General features: G+C 35.6%; 1 long non-coding RNA gene across 2 annotated transcripts; it reads left to right on the forward strand.

Annotated features, from left to right (window-relative positions):
• Positions 1-7,409: 7,409 nt before the first annotated feature.
• LOC116997094 lies at positions 7,410-9,021 on the forward strand. 2 transcript variants are annotated; one of them, XR_004418087.1, is made up of 3 exons: positions 7,410-7,644; positions 8,162-8,190; positions 8,886-9,021. It is a non-coding gene; the product is annotated as an uncharacterized LOC116997094 (long non-coding RNA). The 2 variants fall into 2 exon arrangements; XR_004418086.1 differs by lacking the exon at positions 8,886-9,021 and adding an exon at positions 8,830-8,885.
• Positions 9,022-11,447: the final 2,426 nt, after the last annotated feature.

An 11,447-nucleotide genomic window follows, 5' to 3' on the forward strand; every position in this document is an offset into this window, starting at 1 on the left:
GGGGATTTTTATGTTTCTGGAAAGAACAACAACAGCATACAAATTTTTTATTTTTTTCTTGCTATTCTTCATTGTTTTCATAGCAGGTACTTCCCCAGGTAAACCGTGTTTTGTAATTCAAGGTTCTCTGGAAAGCAACAAGGGAATTATTCATGGAGGAAAGGATTTGCTGAATTTGAACACATCCTGTGAGTTCATAAAAGATGTCCTAAAATCTGTGACATTTGGAAAAGAGTGAGCATTAAAGAGCTTTGGTTTCCAGACCTTTTTGAAACTTTTATGCTTAGCTGACATTCCCCCTCTGCAATTGTTAAAAAGAAGACCTGAATTTTAATTATTTAAAACAAGTAGACTATGAAAATAACAATGCCTAGCACAAAAAAACCCCCATGTGAATATCTGTTGATACAACCTCAAGAATTCCACTCTATGATTTTCCTTAAGGTTAGGTATTGATTTGTGATTCAAATTCTTAAATGGTGTACATTGGTAACTAAAATACAAATCTACTCCATATTCTACTTCACTAGGCATTTTTTTTTTGAGGAGGCTTGGGTTTTGCTTTTAGCCTTGGGACCGTTTAAGCTGCTCTCAATCCCACATGATGCTATCTTATTTTAACAGCAACTTTACTGATATCTAGGGCTGATTTGCAAATGAAGGCTAAAGGTATATATATAGGACTGTAAATCTCTCTTTTTCTTCTTTCCTTTTAGTACTGTAGAATTGGATGGTTAGCAGCATCAATCCTTTAGTGACAGTTGGAAGAGAAAATCAGGCTGATACAAATTTCTGAATCTGTCTTGTCATTTATGATGGCTGATGAGCCATAGCTGATACCCATTGCCTTCATGATATTTTCTGATTCTTTTCCTCATTCAAAGAGCTTGTACACTGTTTTCTCATCGAGAACAAGATGTGTACAAATCCACAGGAGATTACCATTATATGCATGCCAGTTTCTTAATGAAAGGGAACTAGTTGTTCTGTCCCTTAAGTATTCATATTTTCTCTTCTTTATCAAAGTTGTTTTGTGCCTTAAAGTAAAAGTCACAGCTTCTGTAGCATAATATCAAACTATGTTCTTTAGAGAGAGAAAGTGTTGGAGACAAGTTGAGTTTTGCCCTGAAACAATTTTCTTGTGATAAGGAAACAAAAGTTTTGAAGCAAAATTTGTGTTCTCAGGGTCCTCTCTGATGACTGCTTGTATAGTTAATTTGGGTGTTTTCCTGATGATATTTACCATTAAAAAATATACACCCCAGGTAGCATACCTGCATTCATATTTTTTTTAGATTTCTCAGAGCCTTCATTGAAGGCCACAAATCTATTTTCTGTAGGAAAAAAAAAATATAGTCAATAAAATTCCTTCTTCTTGCTTCAGGACAGCATATACTGACAAAAGATTAGTCGTTTATATAAAGAGTATAATATTCTAACTCAACTTTAAAACACTGTTAGTTTTAGTTTATTCTATAAGGACATTTATAGACATGAGAGTAGTAAGTATGAATAGAATGTGATGGAAGTGAGAATGATGAGACTGGTTTGTTTTTACCTATAAACACTTCTGGGTTTTAATCTGCTGTTTATGTCGAAAGATACAGATCAGTCTTTACTCATTTCAAAATCTAGTCTGCAATCTCCTGATTTGGTAAAAAAAAGTTTCAAAGAACTAATTTAATTAAACTTAATTATTTTTCCTCAAATACATTATTTAAATCTAGAAAAAATGTATTTAAAATACTACCAGTCCCTGTCCTTACATCTCTTTATAAAGCTCTTTGATTAAAATATCGGTACTTTTTTACAATTTTACTGGTATTAAGAGGAGAAGAGTTCTCATATCTACTAAATCTACATGTAGTAAATATGTTGTATGGTGAAAGTATTTGCAGAGAAAAGTAATTTTCCTTATGAGATTGCATAAGATTATTAGAAATGGTGTAAAAAAATTTTCACAACTATAAAAATCAAACTGAGAGAAACTTTAATAGTGACTAGCCATTTTAAAAGAGTATTTTCAAGTAATGGTGATAGACATTTTGTAAGTCCTAATGGTGACAAAAAACAAATTCCTTGCTACACACATGCACAGTCAGTGTAAGTCAGACTCTGATTCCTTGATTTCATTGCAGAGAGTGTTTTTTTGATAGGGAGGAAAATTATGCCACTGTGTTAAAAAAAAAAAGTTTTAATATCTGAATGAAAATAAAGCATTAATAGATGCAGCTGCTGATCCATGGCTGAAATAGCATACAATCTGCATGCAGGAAAAATTCAGATACATGAAATATTAATGATGGTTCTAAGATGACTACACCTTTTCAAACAATGCCTAATTTGTGGTTGTCCTGTCAAAACCTTTCTATTTTCCACATAATTGCCTACTTCCGAATTAAAATAAATATGCTCTATTTAAAATGCATGAAACCTGGGGATAGCAGTCTACAAATTTACTCCAGATGCATACTAACTGCTAGAATAAACATTTCAGAATATGGTTTTACATAATACTCTTATCTGTTTCATTTGGCTGTCCTCATAAACTCACTGCTCTCCAAGCATAAACAGGTTGTTAAGTATATTTAAGGATTTTAGAATGAACACCAGAGCTGTTGTTATCATTAAAATGAAGTGCTGATATTGGAGTCAGGCCACACGGAAGTGTTTACAGAGCACTGAACTAGAATTTAAATTTTTTCTTCTCTTAGGCACTGTAGCATGGATGGTTCTGATATATCAGCTTGAAATTCATGGTTTGAAGATTGACTACCAGATGCATATATAACAATCTAAACATGCAGAAATCCATTTCTATATAACAATACAAATTTGAACTCGTTAGTATGAATTCTCTGGGTACAGGGTGTATTTTGCTTCTAGTTGGAAGCTGAATGCTAGCTCTCGTGCAAGGTAACATGGATACAATTCTCCTGTCTTGTCAATAATATTCTGCTTACTGCATGCATCCTGTATTTTCTTCAAATGTACCAGATCACAAGACTGAGATAACCTCTGAAACTTTTGATGGCAGAAAGGGGTGATGAGGCAGTGCAGAGAACAAGGAACAGGAAATAGTGAGTTGATTGTTAGTGTTGATCATATTTTTCTTTCAAATAGGAAGCTTCAGCTTCATTTCACAAGTAGTATCCAAAGCTGTCATGTTGACTCTTCAATATTATACCTAATGAAGCTTAGTCAAATATTTTCTACAAATGGTAAGTTTGAGTGAAGAAAAGCTTAACATGATATAGGATTTAAAGATCATTTTCTAGTTTAAAAATATCACACATGTGAACGTATGTATCTGGATTTATGATTGATGGTACTTCATCCTTTCTATTCCACTTTCTTAACAGAGTTCTTTGTAAACAAGAGATTTTTCAGGTCAGATGATTCATATTTTTAAGGACCCAATTAGTGTATATAATATATAATTATACATGCAACATTGTAATAGGAAATAGAATAAAATATGTAAAAAATAAAAAACTGCAGATCATCAAGAAAAGAAAAAGCACATCAGTAATACTAACTGTGCAATGAGTTGTGTTTGTTGTCTCAAGTCTCAGGACTCACCTACATAATATTCTTCAAGGTGAGAAAACAATCCTGGCTGTTTTTCAGTATTTCATCATCATTATATCTTGTATTTCCTACTGCTACTGGGCTAGTCCTCCACAGTTGTTCTTTGATGGATGTTTTCTATTTTTCTACTTCTTCAAGGTTCAAATTCCTCTTTTTTTTTTTTTTTTACAGGAGTCCATAAAATAACATGATGCACATGGTAGTAGTGCAGATATGAAGCTGCAACTCTTCTAAAGGAAAAACTGAAAGGAGCGAAAAAATGAGAGGAAAAAAAAAAGAAGGAAAGAAAAGCAAATAAATCTAAACAAAGAAATCCCACAAAGAAATAGCACAATGTAACTCAAAGATTCAGCAGAAGTCAGCAAGGGTGATAATCTTAGGACAGAGTTGCAGGGTAGAGGGAGATGTTCTCCATTGCCAATTTATGGTCTAATGTGGAGCTGAATGTGTCGACAGAAGAGAAGAAGGGAAAATGGAAAGGAAAGGCAGAATGGAAGAGAGAAGGAAGGGAAGAAAATCCTGAACGGGGTCACAAATTGGAAGGGATCGTTGTAGGTCATCTAGTTCCACCTCACTGCTCAAACAGAGTCCCCTAAGTACTCAGGATTGCATCTTGGGATATTTTTTAATATCTCTGGAGAAGGAGACTCCACCACCTCTCCAGGCAATCTGTTTCCATGCTCCGTCATCCTCTCCCTCGTGTTCCGGTGCTGCAGTTTATGTCTGTTGGCTTTTGCCCTATTGTTTGTCACCACCACCAAGAGTCTGGCACCATCCTCTTGGCAACCTCCTTTTAAATACTTAGAGGAATTGATAAGATCCCCCTCAACCTTCTTGAGGCTAAACAGACCCAACTCCCTAGGCCTTTCCTCGTATGAGAGATGCCCCAGTTCCTTAATCATCTTCACAGTTCTCCTCTGGACCCTCTTCAGGAGTTCCACACCTCTTGTCCTGAGGAGCCCAGAAGTGGACACAGCACTCCTGATGTGCCTCATCAGGGCTGAGCAGAGGGGCAGGATCATCTCCCTCAACCTGCTGGCAGTGCTCTTCCTAAAGTCCCCCAGGATCCCATTGGTGTTCTTGGCCACTAGGACACTCTGCTGGCTCACGGACAACTTGTCCACCAGGACCCTGAGGTCCTTCTCCGCCGAGCTGCTTTCCAGCAGGTCAGCCCCCAACCTGTGCTGGTGCAGGGGGTTATTCCTCCCCAGGTGCAGGACCCTGCTTTTGCCTTTGTTGAATTTCAGATGGTTCTTCTTTGCCCATCTCTCCAGTCTGCTGAGGCCCTTTTGAAGGGCTGCACAGAACTCTGGGGTATCAGCTGCTCCTCCCAGCTTTGTGGCATCAATGAGTGTGCTGAGGGGACATCTGCCCCTTCCGCCAAGCCACTGATGAGTGAATGAAACAGTACTGTGCCCAGTATTGAACCAAAAAAGTGGGAAAAGGAAAAATAAAAAAGGGGGATCGCGGATTAAAAACAAGACTTTATTTTTAATTCTGAACTGGCATGTAACCTTGACTACTCCCATGCATCACTTTAATATTGCCCAGGATTATACATAATTCAGATATCAATGTTGTTTTAGCAAACAGTGAAATGACAACTACACCAGCTATCTTATGTTATAGGAACGTGATATCGTGATATATTTTATTAGTGTCTGTGAATCTGTTAGATTTGGGGCATGATGTTTTTAAAAAAGTATTGTCTTTATAGGTGTAATTGATAGCCTATATTTGTGATGGTATTTTCCCTAGGAAAAATTCTTTTGTATAAAATCCTTCCCTCTGGAGACCAATTAGGCATACTAGCATAGTTCAATGCTTTGCATTTTTACTGAAATTATGAGCTTTTACATTGCAACACATCCTAGTAAAATGTATACAAACATGAAATTTAAAATAATATATTTAATTTGAATTAATTTAATAAATTTTTTTTTGTAGTTGCTTGTCTACTTTTGGCTTCCTGACCTTCAGGTATTTCTCATCTACCATGAACCAAATCTCTCACAAAGAAACTAAATGGAAATGAAACGGTCAACAAATAAGAAAATTGCTTTTATTTTCCTGCTTTCTTTGGCACACCGATGTGACAGCAGAACATAGAACTGCAGTTTAAAGGTTAATTTCCTTAAGCAAGTCTCTGTACTTATCACAACATCCAGACATCTATTTCAATTACTGAAAAAATAGTCTTTACAGCAGATGAATGCACACAGTATATTTTTTTAAATATGAGTTATCCTTTTAATGAATATGAGTTAAAATATGAGTTATCTTTTTAATGAAAGTTCTCTCCTTACTGGCTGATGAAATGTTTCCTGTTTGTATGCTACAGACTTGCTATACACAAAAAGGTACAGAGTAAATAAAGAAATTTACCTGGGCCTATGGCAGAGAATTAGAACTTCCTTGCAAATCTCAACTGAACTATAAATCTTACAAAGTGATTACATTTTATGATAGTTGATTTGAGTGATAGTTTTGACATTTTAAGAGAGCAACCAACAAAGGAAAGAGAACACTAGGAAGAGGCAGAAGTACAGGCACTAATATGGAAAAATATATGTAATATTTGCACACCTTGTACATTTGGAAAGTTTCTGAAAATATTTTTACAAATGTTATGATTGTATTGGTCTTCTATACTGTTCCTTAATCTAACCAAATGAAGCTCAAAATTCTGAGGAATCAAGGGATATTTCTAGTACTTCTTGCTAAAAGTTAATATGAAAATGCTTCCCTTTTTATTAAAATCCATCTTCTCAGTTCTAAAACTGAAAATCTTTAAAACTCCTGTTTATGCAAACTTTGCAATGTGTTACTTTTAAAGCTGAAGAATCTATTGTCCCATTTACAACAATAATCCTTATTAACTGATAAAGGTTGAAAGGTAGAGTCAGGGAACTTTTCAGAATGTTGCATCCTTATCTGAAGCAAATGGTGTAAATAATTTTAATGTCTGGTAAACAGTAAACGATGGCAAATATTTTCATTGCCATGGTATAAATCTTTTTGCACAAATTGAACTTTAAATTGCAGAAATTCTGGATAATGACCAGCTCTATCTTTGTGTCTTGTTTGAGAGTACAAAGACAATCAGAGGAAAAAAATATTGCCTCACAATATTCTATAATTCTTGAATTCTTATTAAATGTAAAATGGCTATTGGCCATTTTTAAGACAATTTGCTAAAAGCAGAAAAGGATGTCTAAATAACATCAATAATGTTTAGCAACTGCTAATAACATCCTAGTGAAATGGTTGTAGAGATCCTTTTGGGACAAATATGCATAATTCTCTGACTTTTAAGTTGTTAGTAATATCACCAACAATGACAATGTAAAACTCTCTCAATATCAGATGCTATGTCTTTTCTGGGATGTGGGCAGCAACCACAAGGAGCTCAACCGAGACTAACAACTTCTTTAGCATAGGTCACTGAACAATTGTGAAATTCTCCGAAGTTCCAGTAACTATTGACAGCAGAAGATGCAGAGCAGTGAGTTAGAGGTGAGAGATTTCATAAACCATTTCCATTCCACTAAGCTATCCAGTCTCATCCTCTGCTCTTTTTCATTATATTTGACATTTTTTAGATTTGATCTTGGTTCCAGACTAGTAGCTTGTAACTGTGGGCTGAGCAGATGAGACTTTTCTCAGCTGCAGAACATATTGAAAGGGAAAAATATGAAAGGTATGTGGAAAATACAGGCCATGCAGAGTTTAATACAGTTAGTTGCTAAGCACAGGCATTTTCAGGAAAGAGTTCAGTTTTTAATGTTACTCCCAATAGCCAAACCAACTTAGTGACAGGGAACTGCTGCTTCAATAACTGTGATTCCTCTGTGAAACAGTGTATGACCTTGGCACCACGAATTGTCACTGAGTTGTAGTCAAAATTCCTGAATTTACTCCTGTGTGGGGAAGGAGCGATTAGAGCTCACATTATTTGCAGAATGAGCCTTGTTTCTTCAGATGAACTCATTCGCCTGGGAGTTCTTCATGTTTGGAAATTTTCAACATAAACTCAAGTGGAAGGATACATAGGTAAGTATAAATAAAGACCAGGATATGTCTTCAAGAAGCATAATATTAGTAAACAAAGAAAAACATACAACTTTTGTTATTTTTATTTCATCTTTTAAAACAATATGTATACACTTGTATAAATTGCTTTAAGATGTGAACCTTGACTACAAAAAAATTTGATTTTTAAGAGATTCAGAATGATCTGGTAAGTGATAAGCTAAGGCTATGTTTCTTTACATTTAAACGCAAAGCCTAGATAGTAATCCCCGCTTGTCAATTCTAGGGAAATGCAAATGAGGCAGTCTTCTTCGTACTGTTAGACAATGTTCATGTGCATGTGGTTTTACAGATTGATAACTTATTTCTGAATGTATATACCTGCTCATTAATACACATGTGCAAAACAAAAATGTGGATTAGAGAAATATATAAACAGGTAGGTAGTATGCGTTGTATTTGTGTGTATCTTTATTACTAGTATACTGTAGTTAGACATAATTCACACTCTATAACTGTGCATATATATTTTTTACAGGAAAGCAACAGCAAATGAAGGAGCCATAGGTATGTGTGTGCATATTTAACTTTTAGAAAGACTTCAAAACCACAAATATTGCAATATGATTTTATACTACTTGAGTATTCTTGAATAATTCAAATTAACCCATAATGCAAAATAGGCTTTAAAATACAACTATTCCAGGTATTGTTATTTAGATACTGATTATTAGGTAACTGCATTGAATTCATCTGGTGTAGATGAAAAACACATTTGCTCTATTATAGTGTGCCTGGTATGGAAACAGAATGGATTCGAAATACACATACTGTATTGCAATAAACATTTTCTTCCCATCCTATGAAATAAGAACCTAGCAAAAGCCAACAATTAATACTAGTCTCAGCCTTGTCTGGTGTCTACATAATGGTTTAAGGTGCTATATAGGCAGAAAATTTCTACTTTTGTACAGAGGCTGATTGACATTTGAACATTTAGTTTTCTGCAGTGCTGAATATTGCAGGCGTCTTATGTAGGGAAGAGAACAAAATTTTTAAAACCTTTCTTCATTAAAATTTTCACTTAGTGACATCAGTATTGTATTTCTGTGTCAGAGGATAGGCATACAGCCATATAGGCAAGGGCAGTCCATAACATAAGCTCTACTTTACTTTTCTTGGTTTTTTTTTTTTTCTTTGTATCAGAGATATCCTTAACCAAAAGCAGAATAAATTTCCTTCTTTGATCTGCCTTACTACAGACCCCATGTCTGATGATTGTAAGTGGTAAGATATCCCAATCCTTTGCTGTCTTTTGGATGTGGGACAAAGGGTCAAAATACACCTGGCCTGGACCTGGGCTCTCTGCTCATGCCCTGGAACTGGCAGAGGGACATGCAGGCGATGGAGCTGCCACTGCTTGGTACCAAACTAGACTTCGCCCTGTAGTGGTAAATGGCTCACTTAAATCTCTACTTTGGAGAAAATACTGGAAACAATATAAAAAAAAAAGAAGCTTCTGGTGTTTGTTTTTAAGATGTGGTATTATAGCAAAGTTTTCTCCAGCTGACATTTCACTGTAGCTCCGATGGAGAATGTAAATGTTAAAGTATGTATATTTTCCATGGATCACCAGGCTGATTCAAAAACAAAGTCAATAAACTTGCCTGCAACAGAAATATTTATTGGGTTTTTTTCCCTTTATTACTTCGGCACTGCTATGAAAGGCAGAATATGCATCCAGTATTGTGACCTAGCACACAACCAATGCAATCTCAGGTTTCCTCTAGGATAAAATCTATCAAAATGTGACATTGTATTAAAAGACAGTTTCCTCACCATTACAGAAGAAAATATTCTAAATTTATTCTTAATCTACAACTGAAATGTCTCTGGATTATATTTCTAAACACTTTCAAGGTTCCCTTTTCCTACCTGTTTCACCTAAATTTTATTTTTGACCCAGAAGGAAAATATCACAGAAGAACAAAATGGAAATTATTGCTGTGCAATGAGAGAAAAACTTTCACCTGAGAAAAATATCCCAATAATTAATCAAATAGCCCCTGCCTAAATTAGTTAATAAATTATCTGCCACACTAGTTTATAAACTGAGAAAGCTGCTGAACTGTTCCAGGATTTGCAGCTCTTGCTTTCTATTTCAAATCAATCCAAAATTAATCAACATCAAATGTATTCTAGGATAATCAAAATAACCGTGTGTGAAATTCGTAATATTTTTTTTCCTGAGGTGATAAAATTCCATTTGAGATCCATCTAATCTCTAACCTTTGAATTTCACTGGTTATTTTTCAGTCATGTGTATATGAAGACTAACCAAGAGAATGCTTTATGAGCTATGGTTAATAATATAATAACAATATAATATTTTATGATAGTGTTTGAAAAGGTTATCTGTCATCTAATGCTTTTCTTACAGAAATATAAAATTTAATTGGTTCTCAAGTGTACCTTGTAAATTGATGGGTGAAAAAGTCTTGTCTTTTGACAAGGAGAAAAGGTGGTAAAAGACTAAAAGACTTATTTTTGTGTTTAAACTGATAATACATGCATTTTAAAATGGATCTTATATGAACCATCATCATCATAATTTCACAAATTTTTTCCTCTAAAATGTGTATTCTTCTGAGATTTGGAGTGATTTAGGTTGACTTCACAATTACTTAAGGAGAAATTATTTTTTTCTTCTCTACATGTACCATGCTGTGGACTCACTGCCCCTTCCAACAGAACAAGGCACATGTCCATGCTGAGACTTTTCTTTCCGAAGAATCAAGGCTGAGTTTGCCTCCATACAGCTGGGTTAGCTCATGATCCACCCGGTCCAAAAGTCTGCAGGTCCAGTTTGTTCTTTTCTGAGGAACCAAACAACTCACCAAAAACATAGCAGATGTTTCTGTAAAAGTAATTGATGAGTAAAATTCATCCCCTATGATGTCAACATAGCAAAAGTTCAGCAAATTTTACTGAATTGGGGTACAGCAGTAGGAAGTAGAAGTGTTTTATGTTTTCCTCTGGATATTTAATGGGTTGTAAGCTTTACTAGTTGTGCAATTCCCAAAAAAAGTTTTATTTCAATGAAAAACATGCCTGTGCTACTTTGTTCCCCCAAGTCCTAACCTAAAATTTAGATGAAAGTTTACTGGTCACCTTGGGAAAATGTGTTTTGTGAAAATGGAGTTTGTCACACGAGGGCCAATTTTACTAGAAAGCAGCACTTAGCATCACTGGTCATAAATAACTCAACACCTAGTTGTGCAAAAATCAGACAAAAAATACTTAATACTATAGCTTTTTGAAAGGAATTATAGATGCATAGTCCTTACAGACAGAGGAGTATAAACTGAGTGCAAAATTAGAATATTAGAAAGAATTCTTCAGGAATTACAGTAATTTCACGATTACAAGCCACACCATTTTGACTAAAATTTTGGTCCAAACCTGAAGAACGGTTTATAAGAAGGTGCGGCTAATACGTTGATGAGGTTCAGAAATTTACTAATCCGGAAGTACAAGCCCGCACGACCCTGAGCCAATCCGAACCGTCACAGACCTGGTGGGGGGGTGGCGGGGCCGATCCGAGCTCTCCTGGCCCCTGCAGGGGAAAAGCGGGGCACATCCAAGCCTGCACGGCCCCGATCCGAGCCAGTAAACCCTGTGATCCCGTGATTCTGTTACTAAATGGCAACTTTGTGAAAGTTGCACGCGGATCCTTGTTGCGAATGAAAATGCGGCTTACAATCTGGTGCGGCTTATTTATGGAGGAAAAATGAAATGTTGCTGACACCCCGGAAGTGCGGCTT

This window comes from Catharus ustulatus, chromosome 5 (assembly GCF_009819885.2).
Source record: "Catharus ustulatus isolate bCatUst1 chromosome 5, bCatUst1.pri.v2, whole genome shotgun sequence".
NCBI lineage: Eukaryota > Metazoa > Chordata > Aves > Passeriformes > Turdidae > Catharus > Catharus ustulatus.